Source organism: Amia ocellicauda, unplaced genomic scaffold (genome assembly GCF_036373705.1).
Source record: "Amia ocellicauda isolate fAmiCal2 unplaced genomic scaffold, fAmiCal2.hap1 HAP1_SCAFFOLD_33, whole genome shotgun sequence".
Classification (NCBI taxonomy): domain Eukaryota; kingdom Metazoa; phylum Chordata; class Actinopteri; order Amiiformes; family Amiidae; genus Amia; species Amia ocellicauda.
The window spans coordinates 1090268-1114251 of NW_027102898.1; the positions used below are offsets into that span (position 1 = coordinate 1090268).

General features: G+C 40.8%; 2 non-coding genes and 7 pseudogenes across 2 annotated transcripts; 1 reads left to right on the forward strand and 8 right to left on the reverse strand.

The window, feature by feature from the left end:
• Window positions 1-1180: 1180 nt before the first annotated feature.
• LOC136731573 (U5 spliceosomal RNA) lies at window positions 1181-1295 on the forward strand. The gene has a single exon (XR_010809567.1). It is a non-coding gene; the product is annotated as a U5 spliceosomal RNA (small nuclear RNA).
• A 19887-nt stretch (window positions 1296-21182) lies between these two features.
• Window positions 21183-21301, reverse strand: LOC136731930 (uncharacterized; annotated as a pseudogene).
• A 221-nt stretch (window positions 21302-21522) lies between these two features.
• Window positions 21523-21641, reverse strand: LOC136731364 (uncharacterized; annotated as a pseudogene).
• A 209-nt stretch (window positions 21642-21850) lies between these two features.
• Window positions 21851-21969, reverse strand: LOC136731537 (5S ribosomal RNA). Its single transcript, XR_010809555.1, has one exon. It is a non-coding gene; the product is annotated as a 5S ribosomal RNA (ribosomal RNA).
• Window positions 21970-22185: 216 nt separating this feature from the next.
• LOC136731532 (uncharacterized) lies at window positions 22186-22304 on the reverse strand (annotated as a pseudogene).
• Window positions 22305-22519: 215 nt separating this feature from the next.
• On the reverse strand, window positions 22520-22638 carry LOC136731435 (uncharacterized; annotated as a pseudogene).
• Window positions 22639-22850: 212 nt separating this feature from the next.
• LOC136731375 (uncharacterized) lies at window positions 22851-22969 on the reverse strand (annotated as a pseudogene).
• Window positions 22970-23183: 214 nt separating this feature from the next.
• Window positions 23184-23302, reverse strand: LOC136731479 (uncharacterized; annotated as a pseudogene).
• A 216-nt stretch (window positions 23303-23518) lies between these two features.
• Window positions 23519-23637, reverse strand: LOC136731216 (uncharacterized; annotated as a pseudogene).
• Between the last annotated feature and the right edge of the window lie 347 nt (window positions 23638-23984).

Consider the following 23984-nt stretch of genomic DNA (forward strand, 5'->3'; position numbering starts at 1 on the left):
CTACATGGGAGGATCTTGTTAATGATCTCAAGGTAGCTGGGACCATAGTCACCAAGAAAACAATTGGTAACACACTATGCCGTGAAGGACTGAAATCCTGCAGCGCCCGCAAGGTCCCCCTGCTCAAGAAAGCACATGTACAGACCCGTCTGAAGTTTGCCAATGAACATCTGAATGATTCAGAGGAGAACTGGGTGAAAGTGGTCTCAGATGAGACCAAAATCAAGCTCTTTGCCATCAACTCAACTCGCCGTGTTTGGAGGAGGAGGAATGACCCCAAGAACACCATTCCCACCATCAAACATGGAGGTGGAAACATTATGCTTTGGGGCTGTTTTTCTGCTAAGGGGACAGGACAACTGCACCGCATCAAAGGGACGATGGACGGGGCCATGTACCGTCAAATCATGGGTGAGAACCTCCTTCCCTAAGCCAGGGCATTGAAAATGGGTCAAATACTTATTTCCCTCATTAACATGCAAATCAATTTATAACTTTTTTGAAATGCATTTTTCTGGATTTTCTTGTTGTTATTCTGTCTCTCACTGCTAAAATACACCTACCATTAAAATTATAGACTAATCATTTCTTTGTCAGTGGGCAAACGTACAAAATCAGCAGGGGATCAATTACTTTTTTCCCCCACTGTACATACATATATATGGAAAAGAAACATTACAAGTATAAATCACAATAAGATGTAATAAGGTACAGATAAACAAAGTGTAATAAAATGTGATCTGTTTGAAAATGCAGGGACGTCACTGGAAAAGATGATGTCTGGATGGCAGCATATGTTGCTCCAAAATGTGTACATCTCTTCTGCAAAAATGGTGCCCTCACAGATGTGCGAGTTACATGACAGACAGACAGACAGACACTCGCACACACTGTCACACCCACACACACACTTTCACAGAGAGACATATACACACACACACACACACACACACACACACTTTCACACAGAGACAGGCACACACACGTACAGACACACACACTAACTTTCACACAGAGACAGACACACACACACACACACACACACACATACATACATACATATGGAAAAGAAACAATACTTTTATAAATCACAATAAGATGTAATAAAGTACAGAAAAACTAAATGTAAGAATGTGATCTTTAATACACACAAATATGTATGGCTGGTCGGATGCGTCTTGGACTCGGGTTCCTCTTCATTACGTATAACGCTTTTGCCTTTTGCTAAAGCTTTCCGTGGAGGGGATCGTGGGTGAGTTTGTACCATTCTTGGGGGGCTCTGCCTTGTTGGGGCGGAGCTGTGATCCAGGTGAACAGCAGATCGGGCATAGGTGGGCATGTGGGCAGAGGAGTAGGAAGGCCGGTCAAGCAAATAAGCTTGCTAAGGTACGCAGCAGCAGCAAGCAGCCCCCCCATCCAGCCAGCCAGCCAGTCTGGCTGGCAGTGACTGAGTGGTTGACAGACGGCAAGCAACGGAATGTACGTGCTCTGTGATGTCATAGCAGTCAGCTGAGAGAGGCTCGTGATGTCATCGCTGAGCTGGCTGGCTGGCTGGCTCTGTGTGTGTGTGTGTCTGTGTCTGTCTGTTTTTCTGTTTGTCAGTCTGTCTGTCTGTCTCTCTCTCTCTCTCTCTCTCTCTCTCTCTCTCTCTCTCTCCCTCTCAATTCAATTCATTTGTATTGTCAAAGCAATTGGACATACATACATACATACATACATATATGTAGCGTAAGGTACACTTATACATTTCAATTAAAGAAGTGAATTCATAGTATCACCTTATCACGAATCCTGGAGTCTTGTAGAACTCAATTTCTGTAATAATTGGACGCAGACACCAATTCCAAAGATATAAATTGTCAAATTTATTTAAAAACAAAGACTAAATGTAGCACTACACTAATTATACAAAAGGGAAAAACTAATTAAAATTCAACTCTAGATCAACAAATCAAAGACAAATCACTTCCGTGACCAAATCAAAGACCATGGGATCCCATAGGATAACACACAAATCGTTAAACAAAAAAGGTTATAAACACATTGACTACAATACCGGTTAGTAATTCTAGGAATCACTAAGAAACAGTTGAAAGTGCTAAATTGCAGTTTCAGAAGATGAAAAAAAACTGTAACTGATGGGATATGTAGTACTTTATACTCGAGTGGTCTATGCGATTACACCCTATTGGTGTTATTAAGAACGCCAAGTACCAGAATGCAGAGCGGGACTGTTTTTTGTGCCGTGACTTGTCGGGGGAAAAAGGCGCAGAAAAAACGGACGAGAAGGTGAAGGTAGTATGGCGGTGATGCACGCGTTGGTGAAGTGGGAAAGCGGGGTCGACAAAGACTCTTACAGCGTGATTCCCACTGCTTGCTTTCGCAATTTTGATTTATTCAGCATTGCTGATGATGACGAAGAGACGACTCGAAACTTCAGAGCAGAGTGGAGAGACACGAACAAACCTCCAAAAGGTGGATGGCCTGTCCATGAAGCGCAGATCATTATGACTGGTAACAATGTTTATTTAAAAAAAAAACATTAAAGTCTTTACATGCTATTTGATATATACAATCACAGTATATTTGAAATGAATGTTTAAGTTATTAATGTGTTGTACTTCTAACATACTCTTATAACATGGTAGGTGGTGGTGAGGGTGCTAAAACTCGTCATACTTGACTGGCATTTGTAAGAACGATTTATTGTGTGTTGTGCTTTACAATAAAATCCCCCAAATCACAAAATAAATTAAACCAGATATAATTTAACTTCAGTTTTGATTCAGTGTTGGCTGTTCATCTTAATTTGTATGGTCAAAGCACAGTATTTTTATGACAAATAAATATAATCCCCAAATATCTGTGGACATAATGCAGGGTTTTATTTATTTTGTTTTTATTTTAGGAAAAGAAGGCGAACTAAGAAGAAAACTTAATGACCTAACAAAAATGCCCTGTCCTAAAATGAAGAGAGTACCTAAACCAAACAAAAAACTTCAAATTTCAGATGATAGTGACCTTGATGAACCACAGTTACCGGTGAGATAATTACTGCAAATATTAAATAAATGTATTGCAGGATTGTTTTTTTTTAATCATTTTCATATATATATATATATATATATATATATATATATATATATATATATATATATATATATATATATTCATTTTAAACTCTTTTCCTCTCTGAATACAGCACAAAATAAGAAAGAAAACCGATGGAGCTTCAAGAATTAGATCCCGTCATATTCTACAGACATTTAAAGAGTCCAGTGAAGTTGAGCTACAGCAAAAAGTTAAGCAGCTCGAAAAGGAAAACACAAGACTTAAAAATGAAAACCAATGTCTTCGAAACCGTATGGTTGATGGTAAGTTTTTTTATTTATAGCAAATAATTCCTTACCTTGATAAATGTTATTCTTCAGTAATTTAGATTCCAGAGTAATGTATTATAGTTGATCATACTGAAGTAATCTAGAACCACAATACACTGTGCACTGTCTAATAGTTTAATAATACTGATTATTAAATAAAGTTTTTCAACATAACTTCATAATCCTACATTAATGACTATATGCATTACATTAGACCTGGTAATTCTTGTATTTTATCTTTTTTATTTTTTTCGTAGCTAATGTTAATGACCCACAAAAAGGTCAGTTTCCCAATAACATAGAGCAAGTCTCTCAAGTATAATTGCAGGCATTGATGGTTTTGTTTTCACTTTGTATTAAATATATTACTAGAAATGATTATCATTTAATACTAAGGTTTTTTTCTCCAGAGATTCCAGACCTTTTGGACAATCTGAAAAAAATTGTAACAAAAGCCACATTTATCAGCAATGAAGACAAAAGTGTGTCACCATCAAGTGGTTCTGACAGCCCCACAGCAAATTGTTCTGAATCTGACAAAGAATCACCAAAACAGGTATAACACTCTTGGTCTACAATATTACAAAGACAAGGTAAAAATATATATATTGAAAACAAATATTGGTTGTAAACAATCTAATGATGCTACAGTATCAGTTATATTCATAGTTAAAGTTGATAATAAGAATGTAATTGAATTATGGGTGTCACAGATTCACTGACTTTATTATGTCTGTAAATTAATAAACTTAGAATTGAGACATACTGTGGTCTTTAATAACACATTTCTGTAACAAAATCACAGCCTTACTGATAATGTATTCCACTTAACATAATATAAGAATAGTTTGGGGATAAACTTGTTTTTTATTTACCATTGTCTTTTAGGTGGAAATATTCCCAGGCACTGGAGTTTACATTGACAAACTGTCCTGGATCCTTGCAGAGAGGTGCAGCACGAATACGTCATATGCAAGAACCCTGACGGTTGCTGTCTTTGACTTTCCAACATTACTAAAGAGCAATCTTCGTGGTGGTGGCAGCAAGAGAGATCCAACTTCGGAGACATTAAGATCCTCATTGATGTTATTGAGGATCATATACAGCTGCCTTCGGAAGGACACGACGTGTTTCAGTTGCGGGGCTTTGCAGCCCAGCGGGACCCTCTTAATGCCGGACATCAGCTGCCCGAGCCGGTGCGGATGAACGGAGGGACGTTAGACAGCGTTACCTTCCGGGCAGGAGCAGCGAGCGGCAACACCGGGGTGAAAGTGTCGTCTAACACTGTGCCATTAGCCACTAGCTGATTGAGCAGATCAGTGGTTTTTAAGAAGATAACAATGGCAGCAGACTTGATATTTTCACACCCTGCTACCTCCCCAACCGCTAACACACACTGCTCTAGGGGGCAGAACTGCACCGGAGCGATCTTGACTCCATGGCGTCGGGTCAGTTTTTCAAAAGACGCATTCAGGGGGTCCGACCCCCCGACCCGGGAAGAACTACCGGTACTCCCCCCTCCCCTCCCCTGTTCCCCCACAATAAGAAAAGCACTGAAAACAGAAGACAAAATAAACAAACTGAAAAAAGTAAAGCAACAAAAAAACGCAGCCAAAGGACAGAGCTCTCAGCAGCACTCCCGCTCACTGCAGACCCCTCCCACACACTCCCAGCTGAGAGAGAGAGAGAGAGAGAGAGAGAGAGTTAGTGTCTGTCTCTCTCTCTCTCTCTGTAGATGCATCATAGGGAACATATGTAACAATCTCTCTTTTTGTTTACCAAAAATGAGAATGAACGTATTTCAAGTGGGTGTTGCCTTGGTTGGAAACGTTTTAAGATTATTTATGAAGTGTAAAGTGGATTTGTCTCAGTTCTCCGTAGTTTTCAATGTATGTGCCATTCAGTAGCGTTCATGTTACAGATGTGCCCTATGCAGTGGTAGGGTCAATAAAATGTCAGTAAAACTTTATTTTAGCAATTATGGAGGGGAAGAACTGCAAATAGCGGGTCCCCACTAATTATCTAACTTACCAACAACGTTTCAAATTAGGTCTTGCGAAGCTGCCAAATAATGCTGTATAATCGTATGTGTCTTCATACACCGGCTGCTATAGTCTGATAGCTTTGATTATATATATATATATTTTCTCGTGAACCACAAATGCTATTTGCTTGATTTTTACAGAGTATGTTATAAATACCATTCTTATGAAGCCTGACAAATTGTATGCTGTAATTATGAATATTTTCAAATCATTTGTTTGTTTTTCCTAACATGTTACAAATGTTCCCTATGTGAAAGATGCATTATATCTTAATAACGTCTAAACAATTACAGATATACAGATTATTATTTTCGGTAAAGTTATAACACATTGCTATTAACTATGTGTGTCAGTAAAAGTTTAAATTTCTTAAAGGATTTTTATTGATCTTGCAAAATAAGTGTTTAGGGAACATTTGTAACATAGAGGTGGGTTAGCCACCGGCTACGGGCAGCGGCTCCGGCTCCAGCACCGTCACCATGTCGCTGGAAAAGCGCTAAGTGAGCTCACAGTGAGCTCAGTGTAATGTCTGCTCTGGTGAGCTCACAGTGTGACCTAGTCGTGAGTTCACGTCTTCACTGGGTAGTCCTTGACAACTTAATTGACTCAAATCTTGGGCTTAATTGGTCAAAATGACCATTGGTTGAAGGTACTCAGGGACTGATGTGTAGAGAGACTTATTAAACCTGCAGGATTGTGGTTTTCCCAGATCAGAATTAACCAGATCACCACAAAGGAACATGGTAGGTGCTATTGCAACACAGATTACACAAATACATTGAAATCCAAGTTTGCAGTGGTCCTTGGGCCATTGGGTGGTGATCCAGATCACTTCAGCAGGAATTTTGCAGTGGTCTGGACTACAACTCTCTCTCTCTCTCTCTCTCTCTCAATTCAGTGCATTTGAATTGTCAAAGCAATTGGACATGCATACATACATACATACATATACACTCACCTAAAGGATTATTAGGAACACCTGTTCAATTTCTCATTAATGCAATTATCTAACCAACCAATCACATGGCAGTTGCTTCAATGCATTTAGGGGTGTGGTCCTGGTCAAGACAATCTCCTGAACTCCAAACTGAATGTCTGAATGGGAATGAAAGGTGATTTAAGCAATTTTGAGCGTGGCATGGTTGTTGGTGCCAGACGGGCCGGTCTGAGTATTTCACAATCTGCACAGTTACTGGGATTTTCACGCACAACCATTTCTAGGGTTTACAAAGAATGGTGTGAAAAGGGAAAAACATCCAGTATGCGGCAGTCCTGTGGGCGAAAATGCCTTGTTGATGCTAGAGCTCAGAGGAGAATGGGCCGACTCGATTCAAGCTGATAGAAGAGCAACTTTGACTGAAATAACCACTCGTTACAACCGAGGTATGCAGCAAAGCATTTGTGATGCCACAACACGTACAGCCTTGAGGCGGATGGGCTACAACAGCAGAAGACCCCACTGGGTACCACTCATCTCCACTACAAATAGGAAAAAGAGGCTACAATTTGCACAAGCTCACCAAAATTGGACAGTTGAAGACTGGAAAAATGTTGCCTGGTCTGATGAGTCTCGATTTCAGAGTCAGAATTTGGCGTAAACAGAATGAGAACATGGATCCATCATGCCTTGTTACCACTGTGCAGGCTGGTGGTGGTGGATGTAATGGTGTGGGGGATGTTTTCTTGACACACTTTAGGCCCCTTAGTGCCAATTGGGCATTGTTTAAATGCCACGGCCCGTTGTTTCTGACCATGTCCATCCCTTTATGACCACCATGTACCCATCCTCTGATGGCTACTTCCAGCAGGATAATGTACCATGTCACAAAGGTCGAATCATTTCAAATTGGTTTCTTGAACATGACAATGAGTTCACTGTACTAAACTGGCCCCCACAGTCACCAGATCTCAACCCAATAGAGCATCTTTGGGATGTGGTGTGTAGCGTTATGTTGGGTGTATTTGGATAAGAGTATTTGGGCTCTGAGCTGAAGCACGGATCTAAAGAAGACCTCTCCCCCCCAAAGTTATCAGATTTCCTTAGCTCATCAGCTTGGAACTGGTTTGCATCAAAGTGACAGTTTTGGGGAGGATGGCACCGAGAATAGGCCAAATAGTTTGTTATTCTGCTATGAGATGTCTGGAGAAAGGGGCCTGTGGGTGATAAAAACTCTTTGAAGTGGATGAGAGCCGAAATCCCGACATAGAGCTACGAACCCAGGCCAACCGGCATTTCCAAAAGATGGCATGGATTGACATCAGTCATAAATCCAAAGTCACAAAAGATTAAGTCTGTTTTAGTTACTTGTGATAAATTGTTGATATCCTAAGCGTTGGCATTAGAGTCATTAGGTGATTAATCGAGTACTGTTCTGTTGGGTTGTTACTGAATAGCCAAAACAATGATTACCCAAATGTCCCCATGTGAAGCATTGATTGTTAAGGTACCAGGAACAGAGATTCCTGAATTCCTTGGACGCCTAGGCAGTTTGGACTTTGAAGTAGAGTCGCGTCGAACTCAGTTGGTAAACGACACTACGACGCAACTCGAAAAAGAGTCGATAGAGGTGATGAAAGTTATGGCTAGCTTAGCACTTGCGAGCTCAAGGGTAGTGAACTGGATCATAAGCAAGTTTGAAAAACTGAAAAAGCTAGGAGAAAAGTATGCTAAAGCGAAAGAAGAAAGAGCCAAACGGCATGGAATGGTTTTAGAATTTGAAGGAAAGCTAGATACTTGTGGAAAACAAGTCATTGTGTTGAATGCTGAAAAAGAGGACTTAATTGAACAGAGAGAGCAATTAGGAAATGATTTAAGACAATGTCAAGTTGAATTGGAAACAACTCTGATCCAAGTAAAAGGTCTGCAAAATGACAGATGTAAAGCGGTTGAAAATGAAAGGATAGTTTTGAAGGACCGGGATGTTTTGGAAATGCGTCTTTGCAAAACAGTCAGGAAGAAAGATTTGGGCACTGTAAAAATGGAGATACTCGAAGGCGAGGTCATACATTTAAAAAGGGACAGTGAAGAAATGAGGAGAGTAAATCAGGTGCTTAGGGGAGAACTCAAATCAACTGAAGTTGAAAATGAGCGTCTCAAGCAACAAATAGGGGCCCTGAAAGCTGCCTCTTGGTGGGCTGCAAAGCTGACACCTGACAGCATAAAGGAACAGCCGGAACCGGCCAATGCACGGAGTCGCACACCGTCTCCACATTTAGGCCCCGGGTTGCCTCGTCCTGATCGTACCCCTCCCTGTAGTCTTTCTCCACCCAGGGTAAGAAGCTCGTCGCACAGACGAACTTCCTCTCCCGAGAGTCCAGACCGAAAGGTTAACATGCGCCAGTTGAGAGAACTGGCTAAAGATTGTGAAACCTTTAACCCAGCAGACAAGGAAGGAAATGTGGAAGCGTATATTAAGGACATTAAGTATGCTTTGAGTTTCTATCCTGAGGCTACGGAGAAGGAAAAGGTTCTCCTAATCCGCAAAACTACCTCTCGCCAAGTCCATTCTTGGATGGAGAGGCAAGGGTCCATGGTCTGCGATAGGTTTCAACGCTTGTGCAGAGCATTAGTTAGGGACTATTCCAGGTTCATTGATCCAGTGGCAGCAGTGACTGCCGCACACCAGATCAAACAGGGTAAGCATGAGTCCCCCCGTGATTACTATGAAAAGCTTAGGAAAACCTATTTTGCGGGTCAAGATCGACCCGGGGCCGAGGAAGAGGTGAGCTTTAAAGGGTTGTTTGTTGCTAATTTGTTCCCAACGATTAAGGAAATGATCATATTACATGCAGACGCAACGTATATGAACATAGCTGAAATTCAAAAAAATGGCACAGAAAGCTTGGGAAAGCAAGTACAATAGCACTTCTGATCGTAAAGATTCAAGCACCCAAGTACTGGCAAGGCGCTCTGAGAGCCCTATTTCTCCACTGGAGTTAGAGGGGACAGAGATTCAAAGAAGGAAAGAACCTCCCAAGGATGGAATCCAAGACACCCAGGCTTACAATAAAAAAAAGAAATCTGCTCCTAGCCTAGGTGGGTTAACTCAGTCTCTGAGCAATGTTGCAGTTTCTGAGCTACTGCTACGCTTAGCTCTGCTCCCTTTGCCCCCTCTTCCCAAACTGGAAGTTAGTAGCCAGGGTAAAGGGCCGGACTCGCCACCTAAGGAATGACTAGCTCTGGAACCACCCCCTGTCCCCGCCTCTGTGTTTTTGATTGGATGTGAGGAACAGCAGGGGGGTTTCTCTGACACATCAGCCCACTGGGACCTCCCAGTGGGGGAAGTTGCCTGCAGGCAAGCTGAACCTTTGGTGATGTTACTGGGTGATCTGACACAGAGAGGCAGAGCCAAGCAAGTTTACATAGAAGTGACCATTGAGAATGTGTGGGAGTGAGGAGCCTTGTTGGACACTGGGGCTGAAATTTGTTTAATGTCTGCCACCACAATGGGCAACCTGAAACAAATTATGGAAACCTCAGACCAACGACTGAAAGTGGAAGCTTGTAGTGTGAACATTACAAGTTACACAGAGACTAAGGCACAGCTCACTCAAAAGGCATTGTTAGAGTTCACCTTTGGGAAGATTAAGTTGGTTCATCCAGTTTATATTTCCAAATTTGAAACAGAGAAGTTGATCATTGGTCAGGACCTATTGAACAGGTTGTGGGCTCAAGTTGAATCACCAAAGCCTGTGGAATTGAATGACAGATATGATACAGCCACCAAGGTACAACTTCCCAATGAGACCATTTTTTGTGCATGTCCCTAAAGGGGGCACCGGCTTACCATGTAAGCCAACCATTCGAACCCAGGTCCCTACCAACTATTATAGACATAGTGAAGGTCAGGTGCCTGAATAACACCTGAATTCCCAGTCACCTCCCTCTGTTAATCAACTTCCACCTATTGGTTACCGTCAGTAACCATACTCAATACTGAGTAATACCAATTGTTTTTTTGTTTTAATGTACTTGTGTTATAATATGTAACCTGTATATGTGCTAGTATAGGATTGTCAATTTGATTGGAATACATTCTGCTTAAATAATGAACTATTAGTTTGTTTTCTTTGATTTCTCGGGGTCATGAATGGTGAAGTCCACTGTTGAATTCTGTTACATAACTTTGAGATAAATGCTTAACGTCTTATTTTGTCTTGAAGGGGATAACGCCCTAGTCGACCTCAGTCCCATTCAAGAAAGGGGGTATGTAGCGTTATGTTGGGTGTATTTGGATAAGAGTATTTGGGCTCTGAGCTGAAGCACGGATCTAAAGAAGACCTCTCCCCCCCAAAGTTATCAGATTTCCTTAGCTCATCAGCTTGGAACTGGTTTGCATCAAAGTGACAGTTTTGGGGAGGATGGCACCGAGAAGAGTCCAAATAGTTTGTTATTCTGCTATGAGATGTCTGGAGAAAGGGGCCTGTAGGTGATAAAAACTCTTTGAAGTGGATGAGAGCCGAAATCCCGACATAGAGCTACGAACCCAGGCCAACCGGCATTTCCAAAAGATGGCATGGATTGACATCAGTCATAAATCAAGCCCCCCTCCAATAGGACACTGGGGGCTGAAACCGAAATCCAATCTCAAGAACTCAGGAACCAATCACCTATTGATCTGATAGACTATAAAGGACAAACACGGCCTTTCTTTCTCTCTCTCTCTCACCTGAACCAGTAACTCGCTGCCACAGCTCAACCTGTAGCTCTGTTGACCGAACCGGAACCAGAAACCAACCAAGTCTTTGCCGGCAACAGAAGAGTTAAACTGGGAGAAGGAGATTGAGCCGTACAAAGAATTCTTTTAAAGGACTTTATTAAATAAAGAACTTTACAGACTGCGCTGCCCGCCTGTGCCCACCTGATCAGTGGAGTTTTACAGCTGGACAAATGACTAAGTCGACTGAATACGAAAGTGTCAGTCATTTAAATAGCTATTTGAGTTTTAAGAAACTTGACCCTTGGAACAAACAGGGCCCTGCTTTCCTCAAAGACTTTGTCTTCAAGTAACTACGGGGGAAACCTGCTTACAAAGAAGATTTTGTGCACAACCTTGGAGCCTTCAAACCAGTGGAAAATCTGTTTGGAAACGACTCTACTTTCGCGAAACCCCAACTTCCAGGTGCATCGACTGAGTGGAAGTTCTTGGACAAAGCCGAACCGGACTGCCTTTGTTCCAAACCACACGGACCTTGTGCCGTGTGCTGTTATCTGAGCCCGAAGCCAGAGAGGCCTCTCTGCGACGAAGTTCAGATAAGTTTAACAGTTTGGAGTTCATGATTCATGACATTTGAGAAATCAATTAGAAATGTTAATCTGTGATTCATAACTCTAGAATGTGTAATATCATTTAGTTTTCTTAAATATAAATGTGTGTTGCATTAAACTGTTTTGTTGATAATTTTAGAAATAAAATCTGTCAACGCCGAGAAATATCTTCTCATTCCTGTTTAACTGTTTAGTCTGAAATTGACACAAGTTAATAGACACCAGATTATAGGTGGCCCTGCCTATCCTTAATCATTGAATAATAATCAGTTAAGGGAAATTGTGGTAACAAGTAATGATAGGGTCTTTCTCTCCACCTAAACGTTAATGAGACTGATATATATATAACGAGAAGTTACCTGACATAAATACTAACCTGCGTAGTTATTTAATGTCTGACTAATAATACTAACAAGAGACTCACCTTCATCTTACTAACTGGTATTGTAGTCAATGTGTTTATAACCTCTTTTGTTTAACGATTTGTGTTATCATATGCGATCCCATGGTCTTTGATTTGGTCACGGAAGTGATTTGTCTTTGATTTGTTGATATAGAGTTGAATTTTAATTAGTTTTTCCCTTTTGTATAATTAGTGTAGTGCTACATTTAGTCTTTGTTTTGAATAAATTTGACAATTTATATCTTTGGAATTGGTGTCTGTGTCCAATTATTACAGAAATTGAGTTCTACAAGATTCCAGGATTCGTGATAAGGTGATACTATAAATTCACTTCTTTAATTGAAATTTATAAGTGTACCTTACGCTACAGGTGGAACGGGAGCTTCGTGCCCTGGATGTGCATCCCACAAATCTCCATCAACTGCAAGATGCTATCCTATCAATATGGGCCAACATTTCTAAAGAATGCTTTCAGCACCTTGTTGAATCAATGCCACGTAGAATTAAGGCAGTTCTGAAGGCGAAAGGGGGTCAAACACAGTATTAGTATGGTGTTCCTAATAATCCTTTAGGTGAGTGTATATGGAAAAGGAACAATATGTGTACATCTCTGCATATGGTGCCCTAACAGATGTGCAAGTTACATGACAGACAGACACTCACACACACTTTCAAAGACAGACAGACAGACAGACACTCACACACACTTTCACACACTCACTTTCACAGACAGACAGACACAGACACAGACACACTCACTTTCACACAGAGACAGGCACATTTTCACACAGAGACAGACACACAAACACACACAAACAGACACAGACACATACTTTGACAGACAGACAGACAGACAGACACATGCATATTATGGGTCTTTGTTGGGTAGTGAAATGGGTAGCATCAGTCGCAGTGTGGGTAATGTCAGGGAGCCAATCATAGTTATTTGCATATCGTGGCGCAAAGCATTCTGGGAAAAGCAACTAAACACGTTTAGTCATGTATTTGTCCATAGTTTACACATGAGATGAACGAGACAGTATGACGTATTGAGCACCTAGGATTCCTCATGTGTATGTGAGGGGCAGAGGAACCGGATCCCAAGTGTGCGTCCCAGGTGCTATAGGTTTCAAAGCATGCAGGGGAATAGGCACCCCACCCTGACACGTATATAAGATTGGATAGGGAGATATAAATAGCAATGGGGAGACTCTTGTACTAGGTGTGGCTCTATCCATATAGTGGGGCCAGCAGCCACTTAGCAGGTGCAGCAATAGAAGCTCAGCCTGGGGAGACTGGATTTAGCATTTCCTCTCCATTTTGATAACTATCCAAAATCATTTCTGCAAAATACTTCTATGATACCTATGTATGTTTTTTACTTGTACTATATTATACTATCAAGTATCAGTGTATACATACAATGTGACCTGTTACATTAATACAGAGGCCACGGAAGGCCAGATCAGTAATAGCCACTGTCCCCTGATATTACACTTTTTTACAATCACTTTGGCACTCATTTCAGAACCTTGATGTCATTTTTCAAAACTCTAGACACTAAACTCACACCCGATGATCAAAATGCACATTTTTCAAAACTCTAACACTTTTTTACAATTGCTTGGATACAATACACATCAACCTCAGATCATTTGTTCATTGAACTAAAATGACACAACTTAACATCAAAGTATTACCATTTCAAAATGCAATTCACACATTACATCTGAGATCACTGTCTATTCATTTCATTACAAAGATCTAACTATCAATTGATACAGCTGCTCAAAATGATAAGTGACTGTTGCATTACTCTTAATGCATAGTTTTATGGAAACTGACAAACAGTATTCCATGTTTCGATCATGAAAGTTTCAGGATAATGAGATCCATTGACACCAATAACCGAGGAGCATGGTTTCTTAGGGTTACCATAGACTTGACTGTGTCTTCTTGTTTGTGAAGGAACAGGACTGTGTTTTCCTGTCTGGGTTCCCGCAGGCTTAAGTGGGTTTGACCTACTATTAGAAAAAAAAAAAAAAAGGAGCGCTAATTAATTGTTCAATATCTGATACGCCGGTGATAATATAAAATAACGTGTTTATAGTTTATAGAAGTTTATAGTGTTTATGGTAAATGAAGAAAAGTCATTAAGTTATATACAAGTTCTATAAATGCAAACATTGAAAAGCATGTTTGTTGTTATTCCTATATAGGATTTAGTATTATTTGTGTTTTCTTGTTTTTTGCTATGTTTTCTCCCCTGTCGTTTATTGTTATTTTGCGGGCTTGCACGCCTTGGTTGTTGTGTACAAAACGATACATAGAAAATGGGAAAACGTGTTACTGTGTGGGAACAGCTCTAGTAAGACGGGCGACCCGCCACTTAAAGGTACACATGTAAGGTACATGTATGATAACTATGGAGTGAAGCGGTGCGTTTGACTGGACAATAGGTGACAGAAAATTAAGGTTTCCAGAAGATGGGACTTTTGATTCAGATAGACTTGAGCACCTAAAAACGGTTTTGCAAAATAGGAATACAAAGCATTAAGAAATGAGAAACCAAAGCTAGCTATCTTAAAACATTTGTTAGAGAAAAGAAAGAAAAGACAACAGGCATAATTCAATCTGAATGCCCCGAAGACAAATTAAAAATATATATATATGTTTTTCAGTATAAATGACAGTCCTCAAGATACTGAAGGAAAATTACTAGATAAGTAATAAATAAGGGTAGTTTGAGACACTGCAGGTCAATATAACATGCCAACCAAAACCATGGTATCTGAATTTACTATGGATATAAATTAATATGTGTCTCTTTGTATGTTTGTACGTTTTCAGTTTGCGCAAGGTAAATGTCCATATTTTGACTTTTTCATGTACTGTATAGTCCAGAATATGACTAAGAGAGTCATAAGTCACAAATAGTTACAGAATGATAGCTAAAAAACGCCAGTTAAATATGTTGTAATAACAGACCTACAAGAAAGTCAGCATTTAACTGTACACAGAATGCTATTGCAAACAGAAATAATAATACAAAATTAAGTTATTTAAATAGGTCTTACGAATACAGAAGTTAAAAGTAACATGTTAGAAATGGAATTAGAGCCAAATTTAGAAATAGGAATCCGAGGCAACCACAAACATTCGGTGAAGGTTTCTTACATATTGATAAATAGATAACCAGATACTCCAGGAAATTAACGATGTGCTCATTTGGAAGCTATGAGTTCCACAATGAAGAGTTTTTAAATCCCTAGTAATAGATCCCTAAATACAATGTGTAGGTAAGAAATTAACTATTGATCAGTTCAATCTGGATTCGGGAACAGTTCTTCTGAACCTGTACTGGTGTAGATTGGACTTCAATAGGAGGAAGTGACACAATAAAGACATGAGCCACGCAGGAGGACAGTCTTAGTGCCCACGCAGGTTCTTAGTTGGGGAAATCATTGACTGGACACATTTTTTGAAAATGTGCTTTCCTGAAGTACCTGGACATCATTATTCAGATCAATGAAAAGGCTTATTTTCCAAAGATTAAATACATTCATTAACTACAATAATGTAGTGAAATGTATATAAATAGTAATAATACAAATCGATCAAATATAACTTGCATTTTCTTGTAAGAAATTACGAATAGGAGAAAGAACAGCTGTTGGGATGCAGTGCGATGTTATCCAAAATTGAAAGCGGTTGAGAAAGGAGAGTTTGTTCTGTGTGAGACAAATGTACTGCCACGAGAGACTCTGATGGTGATTGACTGGAATATGAGGGAAAATAATGAAGTTACTACAGGTATAACTAAAGGTGTAACATAACTAATTTAATGAAACATAGTCATGGCAAGTTATAAAACTGTTTGGAAATAGTCCTTTCACAAACAGAAATACCCTATCAATTAGGAAGAGGGGGGCAGGGGGCAAGGGCCGTATGTGCTCCTCTGCTCCCCCTGTTCGCCTGAGCAGACAAGCAGCCTGAGATGAGAGAGAGAGAGAGAGAGAGAGAGAGAGAGAGAGAGAGAGAGAGAAGTCAGAGACAAGGCAGAGACTGTAAGTACGTGTAAGGGTTCATAACTTATTACAAACAGAGCAAGAGTGTAATGAATGGTAATTTACACTGCTTGTATTAATAATGATAATAATATTGATGTTGATACAGACGAATACGTCACATACTAGATGACAACCGCATAAAACTAATAATAATGAAAATAGGAATAATAGGAGTATGGAAATAATTTCAAATTATGGTTTATTGGTAAAAAATGAATTGAGAAACAAAGATTAATAACTGCCATCATTTACCCAACTACTATTAACTATGGTGTTGAAGGAGCTGCTGTAATAGTTATTGTAATGGTCTCAGGTATTTAAGTTAGATAAAAGGACAAAGATAAGCACATTGTTTTGAAACTTTGACAACTCCACACAAAAAGAGTATCTACACTAGGAAGTAAAGCTGATTCAATAAACACAGGAGATATGATGCTGCTGACGACAGCTGAGTGCTGTACTGAAATAATTTGATAAATGAGATAAATTGGAATCAAGATTATTATTATTTTGAATTGTCCCTTTACTAGAAACCTTATAGATTGTGCGAATGTCAACTAATGTGATAGAGATGCCTTTTATAAGGACGATCTCTGATGTTGTGTGAACCACACATTGTGTCTTCAGACTGATTTATTCCACATGGCAGATATGCATATTATGAATCGTGTCCTGAAGGAACCGATGTCTGACCCATATGGAGAAGATGCTGGTGTTCTTGTTGAGACACAGTAGGCCAAGGGCGCGGCTTTAAAGACAGCCTCACAGCAACTTGAACAGACCAATGCTGAGGTCCACTACGCTGAAGTGATGCTTGACTCAGTGGAGAAATAAGTTAAAATACTATAATTAAAGGTTTTCCAGATTATAGGAATCTACAATATATTGTGAAACTGCTCAGATGACGTCCGCAGTAGCACATATTCTTCTATTGATAGTTTAATTTATAATGTACTATTAGTGGAGATGTCACATTATTCAAATGAATAGAATGACAGCCATGAAGTCAGAATCAGTCCATTGCCCTTTACTTAAGATTTGTACAATGTATAATGTTTATAAATCAAAACGCAACAAATATATGTACAATACAGTTTACAAACTGAATTTGTAAAAAAGAATGTTTTGCTGACTTTTGTATTCTCTTTGAAGCAACAAAATGTATGTGTTATGTATGTCGTAACTAGGGTTTGACTTTTATGACCTGGGGCTGGATGAAATTTAATTTGAGATGCACTGTAAAAGCTCCAGGAAATTGCAACTGGCCACTGCACCTTCCATAAGAGAGCTCAAACATTTGCTAATGCATTGGTTGCCTCACAGGCACTCTTTCCCTGGTTTGCCCATGTGGCGCATGGTGTTGGCCACACGGGCAAAGGGGGGATGTGTGCATCAGTCTTTTAAATTGGTTTGCCCCAGGTTTTATAGTAACAGCTTAGCAATATTGTAGAACTTGCCACATTTGTCAAGCTCATAATCCTGCAATATGCAAATAGATTGTGTTCAAGAGCTTAAATGTTGTGGATATGAATATATACTTGTAATAATATATAGGTGTTCTAAATGGGTTGAAGCCTATCCCGTAGGAAGGCTGAAGTAGTAAAAGTAGCAAAAATACAGTTAAGGGATGTTATATGTAGATTTCGCATTCCAGGGAAATTTCCAGTGATAGGAACACTCACTTCACTGGGACAATAGTGCAGGAACTATGCAAAGCCCTGCGAGGTAAACAACATTTTCACTGCCCCATCAGGCTCAGTCAGCTGGAGCAGTGGAGAAACAAAATGGGATATTAAAGAATAAGCTGTCTAATATATGCAAACAAACAGGACTCAAACGTCCAGATCCCCTTCCTATAGTCCTAATGACAATGAAATCGTCAGCAAATTGAGAAAAACAGGTCTTTCTCCGTGTGAGATTATTATGGGATGACTTATGAGACTCTCCATCACTCCTCCATTGTCTGTAAGGGAAATGGACATCCACTTGATGGATGATGCTATGTTGTCTTTTTGTATGGGACTAACACGTGCTTTCGAAGCTGTCCATTCACAGATGAAAGCCGCCCAGACTGAACCATCCCAGCAGGTTTACCACCCCTTCCAGCAAGATGACTGTGTATATCAAAGCACACAAGAGAAAGTCCTCCCAACAGCCCAGGTGGACAGGGCCCTACCAGGTGCTCCTGACCACCCACACAGCTGTGAAGTGCCTAGGAACGACGACATGGATCCACTCCTCACACTGCAAACTTGCCAATCGAGGCGATCAGCACAACCCTGGTGGAGAACAGAGGGATAAAGGAATTGTTCTTCCACATCAGATTTGACATTACTGCATGTATGCAGGCCCTTGTAATTGCTTTTCCAATACTGCCAACTGGTTATTGATGATTGATTTCACATTGTGGTACGAGTATCGAGTGAAATGCGTGCTATCCACCTCAACAACACAGCGATAACATGGAGCCGGCAGGTGATCCAGGTCACAATAGAGGTCAAGCAGTGGGAGGAGGAAGACGTGGTGGTCAAAGGTGTAGCGTAAGGTACACTTATAAAATTCAATTAAAGAAGTGAATTTATAGTATCACCTTATCACGAATCCTGGAATCTTGTAGAACTCATTTTCTGTAATAATTGGATGCAGACACCAATTCCAAAGATATAAATTGTCAAATTTATTCAAAAACAAAGACTAAATGTAGCACTACACTAATTATACAAAAGGGAAAAACTAATTAAAATTCAACTCTAGATCAACAAATCAAAGACAAATCACTTCCGTGACCAAATCAAAGACCATGGGATCGCATATGATAACACACAAATCATTAAACAAAAAAGGTTATAAACACATTGACTACAATACCGGTTAGTAAGACGAAGGTGAGTCTCTCGTTAGTATTATTAGTCAGACATTAAATAACTACGCAGGTTAGTATTTATGTCAGGTAACTTCTCGTTATATATATATCAGTCTCATTTACGTTTAGGTGCCGAGAAAGATCCTATTTGTTACCACAATTTCCCTTAACTGATTATTATTCAATGATTAAGGATAGGCAGGGCCACCAATAATCTAATGTCTATTAACTTGTGTCAATTTCAGACTAAACAGTTAAACAGGAATGAGAAGATATTTCTCGGCGTTGACAGATTTTATTTCTAAAATTATCAACAAAACAGTTTAATGCAACTCACATTTATATTTAAGAAAACTAAATGATATTACACATTCTAGAGTTATGAATCACAGATTAACATTTCTAATTGATTTCTCAAATGTCATGAATCACAAACTCCAAACTGTTAAACTTATGTGAACTTCGTCGCAGAGAGGCCTCTCTGGCTTCGGGCTCAGATAACAGCACACGGCACGAGGTCCGTGTGGTTTGGAACAAAGGCAGTCCGGTTCAGCTTTGTCCAAGAACTTCCACTCAGTCGATGCACCTGGAAGTTGGGGTTTCGCGAATGTAGAGTCTTTTCCAAACAGATTTTCCATTGGTTTGAAGGCTCCAAGGTTGTGCACAAAATCTTCTTTGTAAGCATGGTTCCACCGTAGTTACTTGAAGACGAAGTCTTTGAGGAAAGCAGGGCCCTGTTTGTTCCAAGGGTCAAGTTTCTTAAGACTCAAATAGCTATTTAAGTGACTGACACTTTCGTATTCAGTCGACTTAGTCAATTGTCCAGCTGTAAAACTCCACTGATCAGGTGGGTCTGTGAAGTTATTTATTTAATAAAGTCCTTTAAAATAATTATTCGCTCAATCTCCTTCTCCCAGTTTAACTCTTCTGTTGCCGGCAAAGACTTGGTTGGTTTCTGATTCCGGTTCTGGCAACAGAGCTACAGGTTGAGCTGTGGCAGCGAGTTTCTGGTTCAGGTGAGAGAGAGAGAGAGAGAAAGACTGTCCGCTGTTCCTTATAGTCTGTCAGATCAGTAGGTGATTGGTCCCTGAGTTCTTGAGATTGGATTTCGGTTTCAGCCCCCAGTGTCCTATTGGAGGGAGGCTTTATTTATGACTGATGTCAATCCATGCCATCTTTTGGAAATGCCGGTTGGCCTGGGTTCGTAGCTCTATGTCGGGATTTCGGCTCTCATCCACTTCAAAGAGTTTTTATCACCTACAGGCCCCTTTCTCCAGACATCTCATAGCAGAATTCCAAACTATTTGGCCTCTTCTCGGTGCCATCCTCCCCAAAACTGTCACTTTGATGCAAACCAGTTCCAAGCTGATGAGCTAAGGAAATCTGATAACTTTGGGGGGGGAGAGGTCTTCTTTAGATCAGTGCTTCAGCTCAGAGCCCAAATGCTCTTATCCAAATACACCCAACATAACGCTACATATGTATGTATGTATGTATATATGTGTAGAAGGAAAATTAGAAATTATTTTCTTACACCTGTTTTTCTCTCTTGTATACTTAAGAAAGATACGGTCAAGCTAGAAGGTCAGCCCAGACGATAGTTTGATTTCTGTTTGTTATTTACGATGAGAACCTTGGAGACATTGTCAAACGGTATGACCTACGTGCCTGTTCCCTAAAACCATGTGTTGACCTATGAACTCTGTTCTATAATGATATATGTTCTGCTTAGTTAGCCTTTAAGATAACATTGTAATGACTTTCTAGCATGTATGGATGTATGTATGTATGTATATATATATATATATATATATATATATATATATGTATGTATGTATGTCCAATTGCTTTGACAATACAAAAGAATTGAATTGAGAGGAAGAGAGAGAGAGAGAGAGAGAGAAAGAGAGAGAGAGAGAGACAGACAGACAGACAGACAGACAGACAGCTCAGTGATGACATCACGAGCCTCTCTCAGCTGACTGCTATGACATCACAGAGCACGTACATTCCATTGCTTGTCGTCTGTCAACCACTCAGTCACTGCTAGCCAGACTGTCCCTAAGACAAAGTGTACAATACTTCAATTATATCTCCTCCAGACAGATAAAGAGTATTAAGAGCTACGATGAAGTTACCCAGGAGACGTAAAAAGCTTGCATCACCTGGTATTTCCTGGAGGTCACCCATCCAAGTACTAACCAGGCCCTGGCCCGTTTAGTTTCCAAGGTCTGACGAGATCGGGCACGTTCAGGACGGTGTGGCCGCAAGCCGAGATGCCTGGCTGCATGATGTCTCTTAAAGGCTGGCGGGTATTGACGGAATTTCCAGCAAAAAATAAAAAATAAAAAAATAAAAAAATGGAGGGAAAAATAACAGTGCAGGAAAGGGTGTTGAAAGTAGCCGGGAACGTGTACAATTCTTCAATTATATCTCCTCCAGACAGAAAGAGAGTATTAAGAGCTACGATGAAGTTACCCAGGAGACGTAAAAAGCTTGCAGCACCTGGTATTTCTAGGAGATCTCCCATCCAAGTACTGACCAGGCCATGCCCCGTTTAGCTTCCGAGATCTGACGAGACGGGGTGGGTCCAGGACGGTGTAGCCGCAAGCCGAGAGGCCTGGCTGCATGATGTCTCTTAAAGGCTGACGGGTGTTGACGGAACTTCCAGCAAATAAAAAAAGAAAAATGGAGGGAAAAATATCAGTTCAGCAAAGGGTGTTGAAAGTAGCCGGGTACGTGTACATTTCTTCAATTATATCTCCTCCAGACAGAAAGAGAGTATTAAGATCTACGATGATGTTACCCAGGAGACGTATAAAGCTTGCAGTACCTGGTATTTCCAGGAGGTCACCCATCCAAGTACTGACCAGGCCCTGCCCTGTTTAGCTTCCGAGATCTGATGAGATCGGTCGTGTTCAGGACGGCATGGCCGCAAGCCGAGAGGCCTGGCAGCATGATGTCTCTTAAAGGCGGGCGGGTTTTGACGGACCTTCCAGCAAAAAAAAAAAGAAAAAAGAAAAATGGAGGGAAAAATATCAGTGCAGCAAAGGGTGTTGAAAGTTGCCGGGTACGTGTACATTTCTTCAATTGTATCTTCTCCTGACAGAAAGAGAGTATTAAGAGCTACGATGAAGTTACCCAGGAGACGTAAAAAGCTTGCAGTACCTAGTTTTTCCAGGAGGTCACCAATCCAAATACAGACCAGGTCCTGCCATGTTTTGCTTCCTAGATCTGACAAGATCGGGCGCGTTCAGGACGGTGTGGCCGCAAGCCAAAAAGCCTGGCTGCATGATGTCTCTTAAAGGCTGGAGGGTATTGACGGAACTTCCGGCAAAAAAAAAAGAAAAAAGAAAAATGGAGGGAAAAATATCAGTGCAGCAAAGGGTGTTGAAAGTAGCCGGGTACGGGTACAATTCTTCAATTATATCTCCTCCAGACTGAAAGAGAGTATTACGAGCTACGATGAAGTTACCCAAGAGACGTATAAAGCTTGCAGCACCTGGTATTTCCAGGAGGTCACCCATCCAAGTACTGACCAGGACCTGCCCCGTTCAGCTTACGCGATCTGACGAGATCAAGCGCGTTCAGGACGGTGTGGACACAAGCCGAGAGGCCTGGCTGCATGATGTCTCTTAATGGTTGGCGGGTATTGACGGAACTTCCAGCAAAAAAAAAAAAAAAGAAAAACGGAGGGAAAAATATCAGTGCAGCAAAGGATGTTGAAAGTAGCCAGGTACGTGTACAATACTTCAATTATATCTCCTCCAGACAGAAAGAGAGTATAAAGAGCTACGATGAAGTTACCCAGGAGACGTAAAAGCTTGCAGCACCAGGTATTTCCAGGAGGTCCCACATTCAAGTAATGACCAGGCCCTGGCCCGTTTAGTTTCCAAGGTCTGACGAGATCGGGCGCGTTCAGGACGGTGTGGCCGCAAGCCAAGAGGCCTGGCTGCATGATGTCTCTAAATGGCTGGAGGGTATTGACAGAACTTCCAGCAAAAAAAAATGAAAAAAGAAAAATGGAGGGAAAAATATCAGTGCAGCAAAGGGTGTTAAAAGTAGCCGGGTACGTGTACAATACTTCAATTATATCTCCTCCAGACAGAAAGAGAGTATAAAGAGCTACGATGAAGTTACCCAGGAGACGTAAAAGCTTGCAGCACCAGGTTTTTCTAGGAGGTCTCACATTCAAGTACTGACCAGGTCCTGCCCCGTTTAGCTTCCGAGATCTGATGAGTTCGGGCGCGTTCAGGACAATGTGTCCGCATGCCAAGAGGCCTGGCTGCATGATGTCTCTTAAAGGCTGGAGGGTATTGACGGAACTTCCAGCAAAATAAAAAAGAAAAAAGAAAAATGGAGGGAAAAATACCACTGCAGCAAAGGGTGTTGAAAGTAGTCGGGTACGTGTACAATTCTTCAATTATATCTCCTCCAGACAGAAAAAGAGAATGAAGAGCTATGATAAAGTTACCCAGGAGACGTAAAAAGCTTGCAGCACCAGGTATTTCCACGAGTTCTCACATTCAAGTACTGACCAGGCCCTGCCCCGTTTAGCTTCCGAGATCTGATGAGATCGGGCACATTCAGGACAATGTGTCCGCATGCCAAGAGGCCTGGCTGCATGATGTCTCTTAAAGGCTGGAGGATATTGACGGAACTTCCAGCTAAATAATGAAGAAAAAAGAAAAATGGAGGGAAAAATATCAGTGCAGCAAAGGGTGTTGAAAGTAACCGGGTACGTGTACAATACTTCAATTATATCTCCTCCAGACTGAAAGAGAGTATCAAGAGCTACGATAAAGTTACCCAGCAGACGTAAAAAGCTGGCAGCACCTGGTATTTCCAGGAGTTCTCCCATCCAAGTACTGACCAGGTCCTGCCCCGTTTCGTTTCCGAGATCTGACGAGATCAAGCGCGTTCAGGTCTGTGTGTCCGCAAGCCGAGATGCCTGG